This window comes from Equus asinus, chromosome 11 (assembly GCF_041296235.1).
Source record: "Equus asinus isolate D_3611 breed Donkey chromosome 11, EquAss-T2T_v2, whole genome shotgun sequence".
Taxonomy (NCBI): Eukaryota; Metazoa; Chordata; class Mammalia; order Perissodactyla; family Equidae; genus Equus; species Equus asinus.
Window position 1 is genome coordinate 81,194,145 of NC_091800.1, and position 20,017 is coordinate 81,214,161.

The window sequence follows — 20,017 nt, forward strand, 5'->3', positions numbered from 1 at the left end:
GAATTAAACTAGTTTAATTAATAAAGAAATGTAGCGGCTCCTATGACTGTTAAGTCCGAAGGCAGGGTTTGCTCCATGACTGGAGGAGCCAGGAGGCCACCGTGCCGTCAGTCTCAGGTTCCGTCCATTTCTCTGCTCATCCATCCTCAGTAGCTTCCCTCCCAGGCTGGCTCCTCTTGGAGTCCTGGGCTGATCACCTGAGAAACTTACTTAAGTCCACTGGGTGAGTCACTTCTAGAAGACCTCTCAGTAAGGCTGGGAAACCCCTTCCGCGAGCCCGCAACTCCCTCCGATGCCGTCGCAGCAGTCCCAAACCACTCGACAGCCAGACGGAGGCTGAGTTGTCCATCCCGGACCTGCAGGTGGAGCCTGCCCCCCGTGCAGCACGAGCTCTGCCTGGGAATCAGCATTCTCTTAGAAATGTTCATCAGCTGGAGCTGAGGTCTCTAGCGGAGGAACAGCCTGTGCAACGTCGCCAATCCCCATCACAAGAATAACTCCAGGAGAGGGCAATGCCCGACTACCTGTCAGGAAGGTCATCCCGGGCTCTCTGCACTGACAAGGAAGTAGGACTCAGTTCCATCCGGGGCCTCTCCCAACTCCAGGGTTCTGTAATGTTACACCTGTTTGAAAAGAAATGTCCCATTTTGTCAAGACAAAAGATTCACAAAGAACTTATTGAATGCCTATTGTATGCCAGGCGCTTTTCTGGGGCCTGAATGAGCAGGAGTGCACAACACAGACACCACTGCCCCACGTCACATGCCTTCTGGTGGGAAGGGTGGACAATACGCAAGATAAATAAAATGCACAGAACTGTGAGAGGGACAAGGAGCAAAAAGAGACAGTTAGGAAAGGCGTATAAGAACCTGGGGGTCATGGCTGGAGTTTCCATTTTAAATAAGTAGCCAGGGAAGTATTGACTGAGAAAGTAACACTCTTAATATCCCCCCGCCCCTCCTGCCCCACCCTGCAGTCCCTGAGCCAAGGATTTGGGTTCAAGTCACGTATTTGGGAGGGAACTCCAGGAAGCACAGTGGGGAAGCAGAGAGGGGAAGGAGGAGGGAAGGAAGCAATGGAGGAGCCTTCCCAGCGAGTTGGCCCTGGGGCAGCCGTGACTCCAGGTGCTGAGAGCTTGGCGGCTGGAGAGCACAGCTCAGGGCTTCCCTCAGACAAGGCCATGGTGCCGGAGGGAGAGGTCATGGGGCACAGGGAGCTGCCCTTCATGGGGAGCAGGTGGGAGACATGGGTGGACGCCTAGCCCTGCCATACGGTGACCTGGCGAGATATGGCCATGGGGTTACCTGGGAGCAGCAGCAGCCAGTGGAAACAGGAGCTTCCAGGAGAAGCTTTCAGAGAAGGAGCTGGGAGCCCAACGGAAAGGTTTTCAGGACACAGTTAGACTTTTACTCGGAGTGAAGTTGGGACGCATCTGACCTATTTTTCTAACAGGGTCAAAGTGCTTCTTAATAAAGAATGAACTGAAAGGAGGCAAGAACAAAGGCAGGCAGAGCAGTGAGGAAGGAACTGGAATCCAGACAGACGGGCAGCTGGGCAGGGGCATCGGTGGGAGGCGAGGAGGCACCCACAGCAGGATCCCCTGCCCTCGAGAGCGGGGAGTTCGCCACCTCTTTTTGCCTAGGCGACAGGGAGAAAGGAGTTGCCTTAGAGCAGGTTGGGGAAGCGGCAGGAAGGATAAGGAGCATGGGAGGGCACTCTGTTTGGACGTGTTAAACTCCCATCGCTTATTAGCCATCCAAGGGCACAATCCGAGGAGGCCACAGGATACGGATCAGGGGACGGACGTCAAGCGGAGAGCCATCGGCATATAGATGGTGTTTGCACATTTACAGCCATGGGACTGGATGGTGTGACCGTGGTGACAGCAAATACGTCTGAGGCCAGAGGCATGCAGGATAATGTTGGGAGGTGTGGCCAGTAAAGGAACAAGCAAAACAGACCAAATAAGGGCAGGCTGAGAGGAAGGAGGAACACCTGCAGGTGTGCTGTTCTAGCAAGCAAGTGAAGAGGGGTCGGAAGGAGAAGAGAGTGGGCAGCGGTGTCATGGCAGCTAGTAGGTCAATGGACATGATCGAAACATCTGCCTGGACAGAGAGAGAGAGAGGGATGGGAGGAAGAGAAGGAGAGGGAAAGAGAGTGAGAGAGAGAGAGAGAGATGGAGGGAGGAAGGGAGGACAGAGGGGAAGAGGAGAAGGAGCTGTGAACCAGAGGAAATCTCCTGGGTTTGCTGGCTTGTGTGTTTGCCTTTAGGACACCACCTCAGGGTTTTGAACCTTAACTAGAGCATAATATGGAACATCCAACTCACTAGATGCGGAAATCTGTGTATTCGCTGCTGATGGGGTGAGAAGTGTGGGTTGGAGGACAACTTAATTTTCCATTAAGATACCTTGGCTTCTGGAGGGAAAGCTGGCCTCTGCTGCCCCCCACTCAGATTGTATTTTATTCCTTGTAACGTCTCCACATGTTTAAAAAAATGTGCACATTATGGAGTTTAACATAATTTTCAGTGAATGAGGGATTCAGGTAGAGGGTTTCTCAAAATGCCAATATCAGTTGGTTAGACCTTCTAAAGAAACATCTAAGATTCCTCTTATGAATAGATTTTTTAAACCCAAGAGGCCAAAAAAAAAAAGGATATACACTTATGATCTATTTGCCTGAGTTACACATAATCATATCTTTCAAGAACAGCCCTGCCAAAATAAACAGAAGAGGAGAGCTGGCCTACCCAAACTGGCCACAAAAGTCATTTCTCAAAATCCCAAGTTAGTTCTCTACAGAACTGCTTTCTCATACCAACCCACAATTGCACAAACAAATGATTTCAAAGACCCAAACACTCACATTCTCTGAGGGATCCAACAGGATTGGTGCAAAAACTTGCATCAGTGAGAGGCCCCCCCACCCCCAGCTCTAAGCTCCCCTAAAGCTGTTTGCTCCTTAGCAACCACAGGCATTCCTCTCCAGGCTGCTCTGTGGGAGAGTTTCACATCTCTAAAGGGCTTACCTCTGAGTTAGGAAACCATAGTTACCACCATGCTCCTATAACCATAACTGATTATTTGGAGTCCATTTTCTAAATATTTACACCCACGAGAGTCAAGATTCATGAGAGAGGGGACAATCACTCATTCCGAACTTCAAAGAACATGGCAGACGTTAGTAAAGGGATAAAGCAGGTACCCCAGTTCAGGGGCAAAAATGGGCCCAAAAAAGTGCTCTGAATCAGTCATGTGTTTGAGGGGATCTGGGAAGCCTTAGAGGGGGAGATGACAAGGGAGAAGGGCCTCCAAGGATGGAGTTAGGCAGAGTTAGGGGACAGGAGAAAGCAGGACCCTTGAAGATACAGGGGGAGGGCATCTGATTCCTTCCCGCCCTGGGCCATGGATGTGCTGATGAGCTATGACATAAGGCTGGAGTCGGGGCTAGAGATGGAAGGGCTGCAACACCAACATTTAGTTTGGACTTCCTTCCATAACAAGGAGGAACTCTGAAGGTTTTGTTCATAGAGCAGTGACATAATCCAAGCTCAGCGTCTGAAATGATTACCCTGGCTACGCCACAGAGGTGGACTGAAGGGGAGAGAAACGGGACGGGATGTCTAGGTGTAATAAGTCATGTTATCAGTGGGAGTGGCAAGGATGGGATGGATTTGACTGACATCTCAAAGACAGAAATTGATTGGATGTGGGGAAGGCCAACAGCGCTGACAGAAGTAAGCTGCCCGCTCTGAGTTTCAGCCTCATTGACTGAGAAAGCGGTCAAGAGGTGGAACTGGCTTTCAGGGAAGACAGGGATCCAATTTTGGATGTGTTGAATTTAAGATGCCATGAGGAAAACCAAATTAAGGCATCCTGTAGGGCGTTATGAATGCAAGATCCTGGCTTCTGGGATTTGAGAGGCGGCTGCAGCGAGATGGAAGCAGAAACCTAAGAGCCAGATCACAGAGGAAGGAAATGAAGCACCGAGAGGCTCACTGATGGAAACGTGGGGTAGATGAGCTTTAGAGAGCAGAGGACGCAAGGAGGGTGAAGGCCGGGGAAGCTCAGCCACCGGGGCCCAGGAGGGAGGGCAGGGCGGCTGCGGGCACACGTTTGGAAGCAGACAGACGCAGGTGTAAGCCCTGGTCCTGCTCCTCTGTGGTCACGAAACCTTGGGACTTGGTCTAAGCTCTCTCTGTCAGCGTTCTCTTGTGTTTTAAATGAGAGTTATTGTGAGGGTGAAACGGGATTCGAGGTGTTTGGTTCGAGGTGGCACTCAAGAAATGGTGCCGTGACCTCACTCACCAGGAATGAGTCACCAGAGGGGGCTCCAGAGGAGCAATGGGTTGTTTTGGTAACTGGAAGCTTGTCAACACAACCCTTTCCCCGGCTGGCGGTGGCCGAAGCCAGACTGCAGAGGGCTAGGGAGAGAGCGACCAGGGAGGGAAGGGACGGACACGTTCTGTCTTCTTCTCTCCACCTGGAAAAGGCCTTTTTGCCTTCCTTCCAAGGTGGAGCTGACAGTTCATCTCTCAAGTTTCCTTGACTCTTCAAAACCAAATTAGTGGCTGCAGCTTCTGGTGTCTCCAACAGTCTTTGTTCTTGATACGAGGCTCTAGTGACACAAGCCAGTCATTTATTTTCTCCCATGCTTGTTTCCCACCAACCCGCCCACACTGTTTAGACTGAGAGTGACTCAAACCGGAATGATGTCCTTGTCACATAACAGGTTCCCATTAAGAGCTCATTGAACAGCTGACGGACTACGGATGAGGCAGAAGGAAGGAAGATAGGGTGTGTGAAAAGGAGGGAGAACGTAGTGGAGAGAGGAGGCAGGAGGGAGCTCCACTCGGTGAACAACATCGTGGGGACCAAGGATCACCTGTGCAGGACCAGGACCAATGTTGGTTGGTTAGGACAGAGGAGGTGAGGGAGAATGCCCATGCTGTAAAAGAGACAGGAAGAGCAAAGCATCAAAGAGACCCAAATTGGAGTTAGAAATTAGAGATTTGACTTGGGGTGTCGCCTGCAAGCCAAGGTCAGCAATGCCCCCGACCACAAGATCACCTAGGGCCAGGAATTTGAAATCTATCAGGCCTTTCTCACCTGATCTCTCAACTGGATCTTTGCTTAAAAATCAGCCTCAGGATAAAGGTGGATAGAAAGGCAGGTGAAACCATGGAGAGAAGAGAGGGACGAGCGATAACCATTCACTGGGGGACAAAGTCAAGAAGGGTACCTATTGTCACATGTTACTGCGAACTGAACAACGACAGAACCTCAATGGCAGACACCAGTAGACTTCCCCTTGGCTCCGAAGGTTTTGCTTTGAGTTTGTGACTCAGTTGCTTGACTTCTAATCTAGACTGGACTCTCTACATGTTTGGGACAACCGGACTGACTGGTGTCTGCTCCGTGTGGTCTCTCGTCAGCCGGCAGACTAGCCTGAGCTCGTTCCATGGCGAGGGTTGGGTTCCAGGAGAGCAAGCAGGACCAGATGGGAGACTGGGACCCGTCACTTCCTCCACGTTCTACTGGCCACCGCAAGTCACAGCCTGGCCACACTCAGGACTGGAGAAAGAGACTGTACTTCTGAGGAGGAAGCCTCAAAGGCGCATCACGGGGGGCTGGATGCAGGGCAAGGCTGGAGTGGGGAGTATGTGGGACCGTTTTTGCAATCAGTTTGCTACAGGAAGCTTGAGGAAGAGGAGGGAATGAAGAAGAACGGGGGAGTGGCCAGACAGGGGACTGTGGAGTTTGAAATCTTGGCGATGGATCACTTGCAACTTCTGGTAAGACTTCCTCAGTGGATGTTGGAGTTGCTAGTTGACACTAGAATCTGTCATGCAGAATGTCATTTAGTGAATTAGGTAAAGGATCTTCAGCGTTTCTTATATGATGCATTTTAACGCTTGTCACTTATTATAAGATTAATGAAGGGACTGTGCCTGAGACAAGGTGAAGGATTACAACAGATATTTGCTGAATGAGTCTAGGTCAGTCACCTGTGAGATAATTCACATATAAGGAAAGCGGGGCCCAGAGAGGTAAGATAATTTGTTCAATGTCACACAGGAGAAGGATCTTTTTCCTGAATCCTAGTCCATCCCATCCCCTGTTCACTCTTTGTTAATCAGCTTTTTGTAAGTGACAGAGAAGAGGAAATAACTGAAGTCACAGTAACGTTAAGTTACCTAATAATTTTTATTTAACCCATCTCCCCCGAAAAGTATTGTGGCTACTGTCACATATTATATGGTATGAAATAAATTATCCTGTCACATAAGGAGCCAGATTCTATGCCAATTACTTAACACCGTGGCTTAGGAACTCAAACCCAAGAACGCTGTTCCATTATTTTCCCACATCCTACTTATTTCAGCCTCAGGATTTCCCCTGACAGCTAATTCCATATTCACTCCAGATCTCCCCTTGAGGTTCCAGTATTTTAAAAGCCTTCAGGAAAAGAGGATCTTGGTATTTTTATTCTTAATCTGCTTGTCAGCATTTCCCTCTGTCAAGAAGCAAGTGAGAGTTCCATCCCCAAACTGCACAGTGGCCTGTGTCCAGGGACAGCCCCAGACCACGGAGAAGGGTGCTGCAGGGGACAGCCAAGATGAGAGCAAGAAGCTCAAAGACAAGGTTCCAGAAGGGGCATGTGCCACAGGAAGTAACTGGTGGGCAAGTGCCTCAACTGGAAATGTCTGTAGCAGTAAGCAGAAGTCATCAGCAAGAGGCAGCGGAATGTGCTGGAACTGGATTGGTAGACATCACATTATAAAGGAAAACGCAGGATCCTATTTGTCCTATAAGGATCCTATTCTTATGCATTTATTATATAAATTCATATATTGGTTGTATTTAAAACTTTCGTGTCTGTGTGAACATTCAGATATGTGTCTATGTGTGCATGTATTTTTAATCCAAATGAATAAATATTAATTACCTAATAATAATTAGATCATTATTTCCTCCTTTCCCATTTTCAGTTGCTCCCATAGCTCCAAAACATTTGAAGGTAAATTAATGTGTTGACCTATAGACCGGTACTGGGATGGATGCCTATAACAAACAGTCAGCCATTTGTCAACCATGGGAAGGAGTGTGGACTCTGCTTCAAGTGGGCTGGAAAGCCACTGGGGAGGGATCCAATCTGATTTATGCTGCATACATCTCACCCGGTTGTATGGAGAATGGAAAGGAAGGGGGAAGAGTACACTGGGGAGTCCACTTAGGAGGCTGTGTGGAGTCAAGCAAGAGGTGATGGAGACTTGAACTCTGAGGGGAGGTGGTGAGAGGGGGTTGGATTAGGGGTGGCATATACTTTCAATGTGAAGACACCATGATTTGCTGAAGGACTGAATGTGGAGTGTGAGATGGAGACAAGTCCAAGATGGCTTCTAGCTTCTTGGCCTGAGTGTTTGGTGGATGGTGGTGCTATTTACCGAAGTGGGGAAGACTGGTGGGTTGGGGTGGGCTGTGTTAGATAAAGAAGTCTTTCTTTTTTTTCCTTTTCCCCAAAGCCCCGGTGCATGGTTGTACATCCTAGTTCTAACTTCTCCTAGCTCTTCTATGTGAGCCCCCACCACAGCATGGCAACTCACAGATGGCTGGTGTGGTTCCGTGACCAGGAAGCAAATTGGGGCCACCAAAGCAGCGAGAGCACTGAGCCTTAACCACTAGGCCTTCAGGGCTGACTTGATAAAGAGGTCTTTTTGATCATGTTTATTTTGAGGCGTGAGTTAGACACACAGGTGGAGATGTTATGTAGATTTGAGTCATTGGCATATAAAGGGTATTTGGGGCCATACGATTTTGTGAGATCGCCATCCCAGATTTTGCGTTTTGGAAGGATGTGGTAGTGAGGAGGATGGAGAGAATGTTTGGCAAGAATTGCTGAATGGGGGACTCAGGAGGAAGAGCAGGTCTAGGCAAGAATATGGCTTGCTTTTTGGATGTGTTGAGCACAAGGTGCCTGTGAGACAACCTTACGAGCTGGACAGCTGGGAGTTGTTTATGTGAAGTTGAGACCCATGGAAGGCAGAGTTGAGGAGTGGACAGAGCACAGGGTATGGTGTCGGGAGCTGAAGTAATGAGGGGGCATGAGAGCATCCGGGGAAGGCTGTTGAGCTGATGAGCAGTGGGACAGATAAGACCACTGACTCACGGGACAGGGAGAGGAAACCATGCTAAGGAAAGAAGCTGTGTAACACACAGTCTAATCAAAAGGGGATCACTTCCTCACATCTGGGTTAGCATCACGGGGCTTTCCTACCGAGCACGGGAATGCTGCCCACCAAGCAGCACAGAAACAAGAAAAGGCAGTTTGATTTACTGACCACTCCTCAGGCACCTTCGGGCAAATTCTAAGAAAGGAAAAAGGAAAGTTATACCACGGCCTCATGGAGGAGGAGCCCAGGGGTCAGCAGGGGGAGGAAAGAAGCTCCTACCTTGACTTTGCAGGACTGCTCGTCATTTCTCCCCAAACTCCAGGAAGCACCTCTTGCATGGACCTCTGTGACACGTGGGTGACATAGGAAATGCTGAGGAAAAATACAGTTACTCACCGCGGAGGCTCCTTGTCCTGTGTCTGGGTAGATGTGCAGAGACCCCTTCCACTGGGTGGGCTCATCAGTGGGACAACGGAATGATCCATGCCAGGATGATCCAGGCCATCCTGCCTTGGAGGCACCCAGTGGGGCCAAGACCCTCAGCACTTCAGTCTCAGAGGAGAGATGCTTGGATGACTGGTTACAGATACCCTAGTGCCAAGTCACAAGTCGATGGCCGTATTCCACTCTGGTTCATTAGCCCTACTGTGGTGCCCACTGAGAAAGGCAGAGTTTGAGAGAGAATGGAAGACAGCGGAGTCACTGACTTTTAAGAGATAGCTCCTCTTCCCAGGATGCGTTTCCCACTCACTCTGTGCTTTGCTACCCAAAGTGTGGACCCCAGACCTGCAGATGAGCATCGTCTGGGAGCTTGACTCAGGCCCACCCCAGACTCAGTGAATCAGAAGCTGCATTTTAACCCATCCCCAGGGACCTGTGTGCACGTTAACATTTGAGAAGCACAATTACATAGCATTAAATGACATTTGACTTAAGTTCTTCCAAAGAGAAACCTTCAAAGAAATGAAACAGATTCTTCACCTTTCAGGAAAAGGCTCGAAGGCGTGGTTTCAGGTGTGCACCAAAGCAGAGCAACGTGGCTTGCCGACACTCCTCTTTGCCGCCTCTGCCGCTCTGATGCTCATGCGGGACAGCGCCTCACTCACTCTTCACAGAGCGCCTTCACGCACACTTCCTATCTCGCAAAAACAGCAGAAGTCTCCGAGCTCTCCCCTCTACCTGCTGCTGATGAGGAGCAAGAAGCCGGGGGAGGTTCACCCTGTGTGGGACTCGGATCAAGGCTCCTGGGCTTCTCTCCCAGGCCCTGGGAGAGTTACCTGCAGTCTCCATTACCAGAGACCAAGGGGAGCCCACTCCATCCCTTTTTGCTGTCTGTTAGTGTTAACTGTACTCATATAGCATCAGTTCAGGCACTTCCACGTGCTGATCACAACCGGGTACCTGACACATGTCTTAGTCTGTTCAGGCTATAACAAAACCACCTTACGCTGGGCGGCTTACAGACAGCAGCGATGTCCTCTCACAGTTCTGGGGGATGGAGGTCCGGGATCCTGGTGCCAGCAGAGCTGGTTCTGCGAGGGCCTTTTCTGGGTTGCAGACTGCCAACTTCTCACTGCATCCACACATGGGGAGGAGGGAGGGAGCTTTCTCAGGCCCCTTTTATGAGGATACTAATCCCATGCGTAACCAACCACCTCTCAAAGGCCCCGCCTCCCAATACCATCACCTTTGGTGTTTCAACAAATGAACCTGGAGCAGACACAAGCCTTTAGACTATAGCGACAAATAAAGATTAGAAATTATTATATGGAAAAAGACACAAAAACTATTTTGATATATGTTTTAAATTTACGTACCTGTGCACCTTGATGCAGTTCAATAATTGAAACTCTCATCTTTCTACCCGACCTTGAATGCCAGGGAAACATAATGAAAAGTTCTATTTTATTCCCCAAGATAATAGCTCAAAGAGCAGTGTAAGGCACCTCTGGTGCTACAGAAAGGGTGAGGACGTGTGAAACCCCCTTTCTGGGGAACTTACTCTTAAGCAATCAAACGAAAGCACCCGTGGGCCTTTGCAAGGTGCCAGCCATCTGGCCTCTGCGTCCTGACTGAGTCACCAGGTAAACAGCCACAGGTTGCTCTCAGCACTCAGCGGCCCTGCCCCTCCGTTCGCTGCCCTTAGGTGTGGGTTTTTACTCCAGGGGTTGAGCATATTTTCAGCCACACCTGGATGCCTCCAGGTAATTAGGACAAAACTTTTAGTGGAAGGAAAACAACATACCTTTGAAATTGGAATGCGTGTGCAGGGGAAGGTTAAGTGGAAGGGAGGGGCCCTGACTCTCTGAACCCACCAGCTTTGCTTCCTGTTGAGAAAGTACACAATTGAAAGACAGGAGAAATGCTAAAAGGCTCTCGTGACTGCTTCCTGCCGCATTCAATTAGGCTTCTAGTGGGTGCCAGGAGGGGGAGTGACTCCAGGCCTTAGGAGAACACTGGGGGACAACCCCAGGGGGCCGCCATGTTGCAGATGTGGTGTCCAGCCAAGCTGGGGGACTGCGTGATTGAACTAGATGCAGAGGTCTCAGTTTAATTCTATATCCCCTGGCCCGAGTTACACATGCTGCCCTTTGTATGGCGTCTTCGACAGTCGACCAACTTCCAGTACCTGGAAGAGGCGGGTGACAAGGGAAAGCACAGCCATCGAAGCACCGAGCGCAGACCTGGTTGTGCAGGGGCCTCTGCGCCTCCTCTGGGGCAGCGGTAAGCTGCCTCTGGCCACTGGCCGGACATGGTTGTTGCTGGCCCTCACAGATGAAAGCAGGAAGCACTGACTGTGAGCCAAGAGCTTAATGTTTTCGAAAAATGGACCGGACGGGAGGAAGGAGCTCGGGTTTGCTTTGAGAGCAGTAAACAAGATCTTGGCTGCGGGCCAGGGAGAAGCCTGACATCTCTAAAGGATCCTGACAGCCCAGCCTGCGGCTGATGGGGCCCTGTTAGGGCTGCAAACGGGGCAGTGGGCACGGGCTCCTGAGCCCAGGGCAGTGGGCATCCTTCCCTTCTTGTGCCTCCACAGGGAGCGGCTGTGGCACAGAGGAAGGGCCCAGGCTGGGCTCGGTGTTTGGGGATGAACCCAACCCAGCTCAGTGGGCTAAGAGCAGCCAGTGGGATGCAAGAGCCAAGCTGGGTGGCAGCACCCAGAGCCCTTGCTAGCAGGTGCCCTGGCCAGCCCGAAGGCTGCTACCACCCCAGTGATGGTTCTTTAGGGAGGGCCCAGCTCTGTGGCAGCAGAGGCTGCCCTTCCTCTGATGCAAGGAGTCTGAGAGGTCTTGTGAACACACCTGCCAGGATCAAGGAGCTTCCTAGAGACGGACCCAGTGTGTGTCGTCTGTTGCCGTCACAAAATACTGGCCTCTGTTACTTTTCAGGGGAAACCTGTTCACCCGCACCCAGCATGACACAGTGACACAGCAAATCTCTTTAATCTTGCAAAGTGGCAACGGGCATCACGGTGTCTGGGCGAACCTTGGCATGGCGGGTGGGATGGTGGAGCGAGGTGTCCTGTAAAAGCACAGCTGGAGAGATGGCACTTGTTTTAAACCTTGTCTCTGGTTATTTTAACAGACGTGCCCATCTCCCGCCCTCAGCGTGTCAGTCAATACTTATCACCATGAGAGAACAGGGACGATGACTTTCGTGTTGTGCCTTCCTTTGGACAGTGTGGACCTTTTCATCAGACATCACTTTCTATCAGACGATGATGACCAAAACACCAATAAGGCAATAACAATGATTATATCTGCGGATAAGGAAAATATGCAGCCTGGTAAGTTTTGCTTACACTGACTCACAAAATGAACCATCTTACATGTGGGATGATGAATACATCAGCATCGAGATCTTGCTAGGAGAGGACCCAACTCACTTCAACCGTGGATGTCGTCAGAAGTCCTCCGTGGGGTTAGCCCGTGATGGAGACAGATGAGACAGCACAGGCATTCTCCTGCAGCAGAGACCAGCTGCTCACGGCGGGCATGGGCCGGGCCACAGACAACAGCTTATGGGCACACGCCCACGTGCCACGACCATGCTCAGCAGCCGAGAACCTTGGCTCCTACGCACTGTCCTTCAGCGAAGACAGTCGTTGCACCACCGGGTCACTGCAGAAACCAGGTGCTTTGTGGAAGCGGCAGAGCTGAGGCAGGTCCCCCAGCAGAAACCGGGTTCCGAGAGCTGCACTACGGCCTGAAGTTTCACTTACAGCCCTTCAGGCGTGCATGGGCATCACACATTCCCTCTGCAGGAAGACACAACACACAGGACTCGTGTCCAGCCCACCCGCGTCCTGCCCCTTCTCATGGGATATACCTGCATCCCAAAAGAACAGCCCTCTGAAGCCAAGGAAGTTTCCGTTTGTTTGCTTAATGCCGTCCTTTCTCCGATTCCACTCATTCTTATTATGCAGTGAAGCAAAACTCTTAATGATCACATTTAAATGGCAAAACTTAGATAGGCTATTTGCATAATTGATTCTCATTTAAAGTGAGAGTTAAATAGTGAACTGTAAAAAGTGTGAAATGAGCAGGCACCGATCTTTGGCCTCCTTCTTGTTTTTCCGATTTGTGAAGTATGTTCCTGTCCCAGGGCCTTTGCACATGCTGGTCCCTAGGCCTTTGATGCTCTTCCTCTGAATATCCACACAGAGGGCCCCCAGGGCTCTGCTCAAGTGTCACCTTCTCAGAGAGGCCTTCTCTGAACCCCAATAGGAATAATGCTGGCACCATTCACCCCAACACTAGCCCCCTCTGTCCTTATCCCCTGTCTTGTTTGTCTTCAACTCATGTTTCGTGTTTATTTGTTCATCACTAGTTCTGTGAGTGCAGAGGCTCAAGTTCTTCACACACATCTCCAGGGCCTGGAGGAACCCCAGACGTGGAGGAGATGCACAATAAACACTTGCTGGAGAGATGAACAGAGAAGGGAAGCATTCTCGGTGACGTGTTTCAGCCATGCAGGCCCAGACCGTGACTCATTTTCTCGACTACTTGAAGGCAACTGTCTGCACAGCTGGCGGGGACGGCAGCGCTCGCCGATGTCTTCCGAGAGGGAGAGCCGAGTGCATTTTCTGCAAGGCCCAGTGATTCCTGTCGTGAATTAGCTTTCAACGAATTTCCCTGTTGCCTCCGGGCAGCCGAGAGAGGGACCAGGCTCGGTTACATGCTACCAGAATTGAGGTTCACGTGTAATCTTAGTAATTTTAAATTTGTGCGCTTTTCCCTGAGAAAGCAGAGCTGTTCTCCCAAAATCAGGTTATGCCGTTTTTCACAGACACATCCACACATCTATTTCTCATCCAGTGTCGCACAGGTCAGAGGAACCTCGTGTTAGTTAAATCATCAGTCCGCCACGCTCCATGCTTTTATTACGGTCCACAGCCACCTGCCTCTGGACTGAGGCCTTCGTTCAGTTCAGTCACACTACTTTACAAACCCTTGAAAGAGAAGGAAACCCAATAAAAGACGTATATTTTAAAAATCAAAACACGTGATCAAGTTAATGCAAAAGCAGCAGCTGTGTTTGAAGTCAGATCCAGATATACGATGTGTCAGAGTCTGCTTTTGTCTACCCAGTTGTCATTCTCCCCCCTCTTAGACTGAGAGCCTGGTTTCATTTTGGGGTGCAATGCTCCCAGTTCAAAGTCTGTTTCTCAGCTTCTCTTGCAGCTTTTACATATGTCCAAAGTCCAGGCTGCAAGACTTAAAGAGAAGGTTCACTTATAAAGTAGCTGACTAAGCCAGGAGAGGCCCAGTTTTTCCGCTTTCCCTATTCAGCTGTCTTGTTGGTAAAGCAAATGTGATGGCTGGAGCTGCAGGAGCCACATTGGCCCGTGAAGCAAACTTGAAGACAGAAGATGTGCACTGAGGATGGCAAAGCTAAATGGCAGGGAACCTTGGTCCCAGGAAATTTGATGGAAACACCATCAGCCTTGGAATGCCCACATTTGATCTAGTTTTACCTGAGAGAATAGACGTTTATATGTTTAAAGCATTGTTGTTTTGACTTCTCTGATTATAGGTAGCAAAATTTAATTCCCATACACGTGAAGTAGTGGGGGAGTGCTGGGATTCAATATTGGTCACTTACTATAATTCAGAGAAGGTATATTAATTCCCTGAGGAATTTTATGCCTTCATAAGGCCAATATACAAGCTATTGGAAAATAATGCAAGTATACAGTTTAATCATTCAAAACGACGAACTCACTTAGTCTGGTCCCATTATAGTGGCATATGAGACACATGTAGTCATTCAAAATAGTCAACAAATACTCGCTGAGTGCCTCCCATGTATCATGTGTTGAGTTATCTCCACCAAAACACAGTGGGAAAGAGCCGGGACCTGGACTAAGGGCTTTGAATTCTGACTCACTGTTTATTAGCTGGCTGACCTTGAGCAAGTCGTTTAATCTTTCTGAGCTTCCGTGTCCAGAATACTCCTTAGCCCACAGGGTTTGTGAATGTGAAACGAGAACGTAGGTAAATATCTTAGCACTGTGGCTTTGCAGCGATGGCAGCAGAGTTTGGGCAGCTCCTGTCTCTGCAACGTGATCCTTCCCATCAAGGAGCTCCCTCACGGAGGAAACGGATGTAATCAGATAATACAGTTAGGCTCGGAAGATGCTATAACAGAGGGGTGAGCAGAGTGTTTTGGAGCCCAGAGAAGTGAGTAACTAGCTCTGTTTAGTGAGCTGAATACAGGTTGTGTTGTCACTAAAACTGTTCACCAGATATTTCTAGATTTCCTCCTCCTGACACATGGTAATGTTGCTCCCCATCCCCTTTGAAGATGCGGCCATAGGATCAGCTCTGGCCAAGGAAAATGAGGAGAAGCAACATGTCTTGCTTCTGAGTGTAAGTTTTAAGAGGCAGTGGACAATCGGCCGTGTGTCCTATCAAGTGTGCAGCGATTGTGGAGCAAACAATGATGCCTCCATCAGCTGGGTCCCTGGGGACTCCAGAAAGCTAGAGCCCCGTCCTCCCCCACCTCCGCCCACTCACTTTGGAGAAGTTACTGTGAGTGAGGAATAAGCTTCTGAGATCTGGGAGTTGCTTGTCACTGGAGCACCACCCAGCCTATCCTGACCGAGTCACATGATGGAGTCATTGTGGAGACTGAGTACAAATTTCCAGGTAAGGAAGGAGCTTTCAACACTCCCAGGCAAAGGGAATTTTTTATGCAAAGGCACAGTCATAAAAGGACTAACATTTGGTGACGAGTTCAGGACCTCTGTTGCCAACACTGGGAGAGGGTACAGAGGGGCAGAAGCTAGCTAGAAGAGAGAGCGTGCCGGGTACCTTTAACAAGCCCAACCTCCCCGAAGTGATTCAAACTCAGAAGCCATTCAGAGAAACTCTGGATTCAATAAATGAAGAGCTCAAAAATGAATTAGTAAACAAAAATCAAGATACGATAAAAAGGGGGAATGTAGTTCTAAAGACAATGAATTGAGGACCAAATCAACATTGATTCAGCACTAACACGTACATTAGAAACATAAGGAACAGGGAGGATGCGCCAAAACTTCAACCGCGGGCACAGAGAAAACGTCAACGACTCAGTGACACAGGCAGACGAAACAAGAGAAAGACGGTAAGAGACAGAGAGACGGTAAAGTCACAGATGTGAAGATGTGTCAAAGATAAAGCCCATCAAAATAACCAGTGTCCCTAAAGTGGAGAACTCAACAAATTAAAAATAACAAGTATTCAAAGGTGTAACAGAAGAACATTTTCCTGACATCAAGAAAGAGCTGTCTCTGCAAATGCAGAGTTCACGGTATTGCTGAGGGTATTTGAAATAAAATGCTCCAGACTGAGACACATCCTGGTGAAGCTTCCCAACTTCAAGGAATGCATATGAAGTTCTTGAGAGAAGAACATGTGCCCTAAGGATATTCTACCCAACCAATTTATTCCTCATCTAGAAAGGCAAGAGGCACATATTCTCAGATATGAGACAACTCAGGCAGCATAAAGGTTTCTTGAAAAAAGTTTTGAGTTTTCTGTTTTTAGTAACAAAACCCAGACAATAGATGGCTCAGAAAGTAAGCGTGTTCAAAGGACCAGCGGCAGGAAATGAGTCAATTTAAATAAAGGCTGAATATTTTAAAGCCATGTGAATTATATTACAGAAGAAATGTAATTTTTTTACCTTGACAGTGTAATAATAATAATGTAACTAACAAATATAAGGAGGGAAAAGAGGAAAGGGGTGGTGAGAGGAAATGAGAACATGAATGGCCTCAGATTTTGAAGGAAGAAGTGAAGGAATGATGTGTAACGTTTAGAAGTATATTTTAAAAATACTTCTAATATTTTGCATTAAATTTTCTTCAGGGATCTTTTAGGAAATAATAAATCCAGATAAATAATATTTATTTCAGGTTCAGCAATTCTTTCAGTTTGGTTATATGTTTTCTTCTGTATGCAAACAGGGTACAATTCACATGATTTCGTAAGATTAGGCGTGGACATGCAGGAGACGTGGGACACGGGAGAGAGGGCCGTGAAGGTGAGCCTAAAGAAGCAAGCAGAGAGCAGATCACAAAGCACTTTGTGTCTACTAGGCTGAGGAATTGCGACCTTTCCTATAAGATGGGCGGTGGGGGAGGGGGTGGAGAATTTTTAACCAAGATGGAGATATGATCACACACACATTTTATAAAGGTCATTCTGTCACTTTGGCTGCAGTGTACTTTATGATCTCTTGAAGTGCCATGATTTAGAGATGCTCTATGAGCATGATTTTATAGAGCTAGAGGATGGTCAGCAATGAGCTAGGGTCCTGATCTCTCCTTCAAGTTTTCAGATCTTTCCTTCAGACTCTTAAACACTGCTCTGTTGCATACTTTCACAACATGGTAAACTAGGTGTAAGACACACTAGAAGAATTCTCTTTTCCCTGCTTAAATCCAAAACTAAGTAGTACCCTAATCCTCAGAGACGCCAGGACAAGAAACAGGACGAGGATATATGGGCTTGAGGCTGTGCCCTGCACAAGTCCGGGGTGCTGTTGACGCAAGTACCAAGAAGAGCGACAGCCCCGACCGTGGAGTCGGGTGATGTGGCGGCCAGGTGGGAAGGGCTGGCCGAGTTTGCATGGCTGACCTGGCAATCTCCCATCCCTTGAAAGAAAGATGGCTACAAAGTCCTCTTTTTTAAGGCCTCCAAGGAATGTCATCTAAAATTCTTTTGATGTCAATATTCGTATTTAATAATCTTCATTATTATCAAATTATTCCTTGTGGAAAATGAACGTATTTTCGTGTCTTTTGTCCCATTTTCTGGTTATATCTTCTTTTGAGAAGTTCAGTGACACATCTTTTTCTTGCCATCGCCTCTAACGTAACCGATCCCAATAAATCACCGCAGCTTCCTCCTTTCTAGCCTAAGCAGCCCTCACTTTAATGCACCTTCAAAGCCCAATTTTCCATCCTTTGTATCTTGATCTTTCATAAAATAGCTTCCAATGTTGCACCGAATTTAATAACAAAAACAAACACACACGAAGAACATAGCGGTAGAATGATGGCTGGAGTCTTGAAAAGGACAATTCTGTAAACACAGGCCAGCATCACTATTGTGTTTTTGATAAGGCTAAATTTATCGTCTTATTCTAGTTGTACTGTATTAGAAATCCCCCTTCCAAAATCCCTGGAGATTGGGAGTGCGTGCACTACAAATGGAGACCCCACATCTGAGGTATAATTGCATTGGAAAATGGTTTTGATCACATGCTCATTTTCTGCAGCCGTCGCGGACACTGTCAGCTGCTACTGACAAGACCCCACCCCTTCTCAGTGCTGGTTACCAACACCCACCCTTCATTCAATATCTTGCAGCCTGGTGCTTCAGGGGATGCTGACTGCTTCCCAGCCCCAGAGGGTGAATCTCATTTACTGTAAATCAACCACAGCACATGCTCCTTTCCCAGGGACCAATGTTAGAATGGGCAGGGGACCCAGTTCTGGTCAATGAAAAGTGGGGTGGTGCTGGCCAGGGGTGGGGGGCTCTGGGACTGTTTGCATCACTCCAAAAATGGACCAAGGAAGAGAAACTGTCTTTATTGGATATTATTATGGGAAGATGTGCTGTTTGGAGCTGCTACGACCATGTTATAAACACAAGGGGATAACACTGAGATAAACACTTGTAACACTGAGATAAAAGCCAAGATCCTGAGGATGGCTGACTGAGAAGATGAAAAGCTCCTGTGCCCCCAGTGATGTCACTCAGCTGCCTAAGTAACCCAACCCTGAACTTGTTATGTGAGATCATAAATCCCTTTACTGTTTAGTGGTTCTCAAAGTGTGGTCCCACACCAGCAACATCATCATCACCTGGGAAATTATCAGAAATGCAAATCTGGGCCCCTCTCCAGACCACTGAAAAGAAAGTCCGGGAGCCAGCCCAGCGATCTGGTCTAATACACACTCCAGGTGATTTGGATAAGCCCCAACATTGAAGAAACACTGGTTCAAGCCACTGAATTGCGTTTTCTACGACTTGAAGCTAAATACATCCTAATTAATCAGCTACTTGTGAGTATTTTATGTACCTTTTCTGGGAAACTCTATCAATCAACTTGACGTTTTTGGGTTTTTTGCTTTTAAACATTGGCACCTGAGCTAACAACTCTTGCCAATCTTCCTTTTTTTTTCCTGCTTTCTCTCCCCAAATTCCCCCAGTACATAGTTGTGTATTTTCAGTTGTGGGTCCTTCTAGTTGTGGCATGTGGGATGCTGCCTCAGCATGGCCTGATGAGCGGGGCCATGTTGGGACCCAGGATCCGAAATGGCGAAATCCTGGGTCGCCGAAGCAGAGCGCTCGAACTTAACCACTCAGCTATGGGGCCGGCCCCTGATGTTTTTGTCTTATGCTGAGGTCATCTGAGAACTTACAATGTTGTGGACGGGAAGGTTGGGAGACATGGGAGGGTGTTGCACCTTATCTGATGAGAGTTTGGGGCCACCCAGGTGGGCAGGACAAGAAAATTTAGTAGCTTTTAGAGCTCCTAGGTGAAAGGAGGACATTCTGAAATGCAGAAAAAGAAAACTTAGGAGGGACAGCTCAGATGCGAGGAACCAGAGAGCAGAAGTTTTTTATGTGCAGTGACAAAGGCCATGAGCAACTTGAGTGTCCAGATAGTTTCAAGGAAAGTAGTTCTAGCATGAAATCAAGGAGGTGCTAACGACAAGCAGACAGGAAACCACCAAATTGCTACACAGGATCTTTTGGAACTCTGGAGTGGAAACAAGCTGAAGAGACAAGAAGAGACCCAGCTGGAAGAGTTGAACCTAACAAGATCCTGAAGGGATGGTCAGCATTTTCAAACTGGCAACTGCATGTGACTACAAGGTTGTATTATATACAGATCGTTGCCGAAGCAAGAATCGTCAGCATTGTATTTCACTTCGCTGCATAAATCAGAGATGTGGAAGGGGTTCCCTACTGGGGTGAGGACGAAAAGACACTGCACACTTCTAAAGAAGCAATTATGCCTTTTGTCCTTCGACTGGTGGCATCAGAGTCTCTATGATAAACAAGTAACGCTGGCTTCACTTGAGTACTAGTACACCTCGTCAACTCAGATGCCCAAATGAATGTCTGTCCAAGTCAACCCCGAAACTTGCTAAGTGATATTGAACTGGAGACTTAAGGACTTCAAGAGGGACTAGCTACGATCCTGCCAGTCAGCTCAAAGACTCTTGGATATGATGACAGCAATTTTACGGTAAAGTGGATGCAGAATACAGTGACAGCACTGTGAACCAATTAGCATCTTCGAAGCTGACTACTGAGTCCATCAACGGGTCAGAAT

The 20,017-nt window shown here is 48.3% G+C and overlaps 1 long non-coding RNA gene across 1 annotated transcript; it reads right to left on the minus strand.

Annotated features, from left to right (window-relative positions):
• Positions 1 to 9,886, minus strand: LOC123289693 (uncharacterized). Its single transcript, XR_006533774.2, has 3 exons — positions 9,158 to 9,886; positions 8,573 to 8,833; positions 1 to 623 (listed from the first exon to the last, which is right to left on the minus strand). It is a non-coding gene; the product is annotated as an uncharacterized lncRNA (long non-coding RNA).
• Positions 9,887 to 20,017: the final 10,131 nt, after the last annotated feature.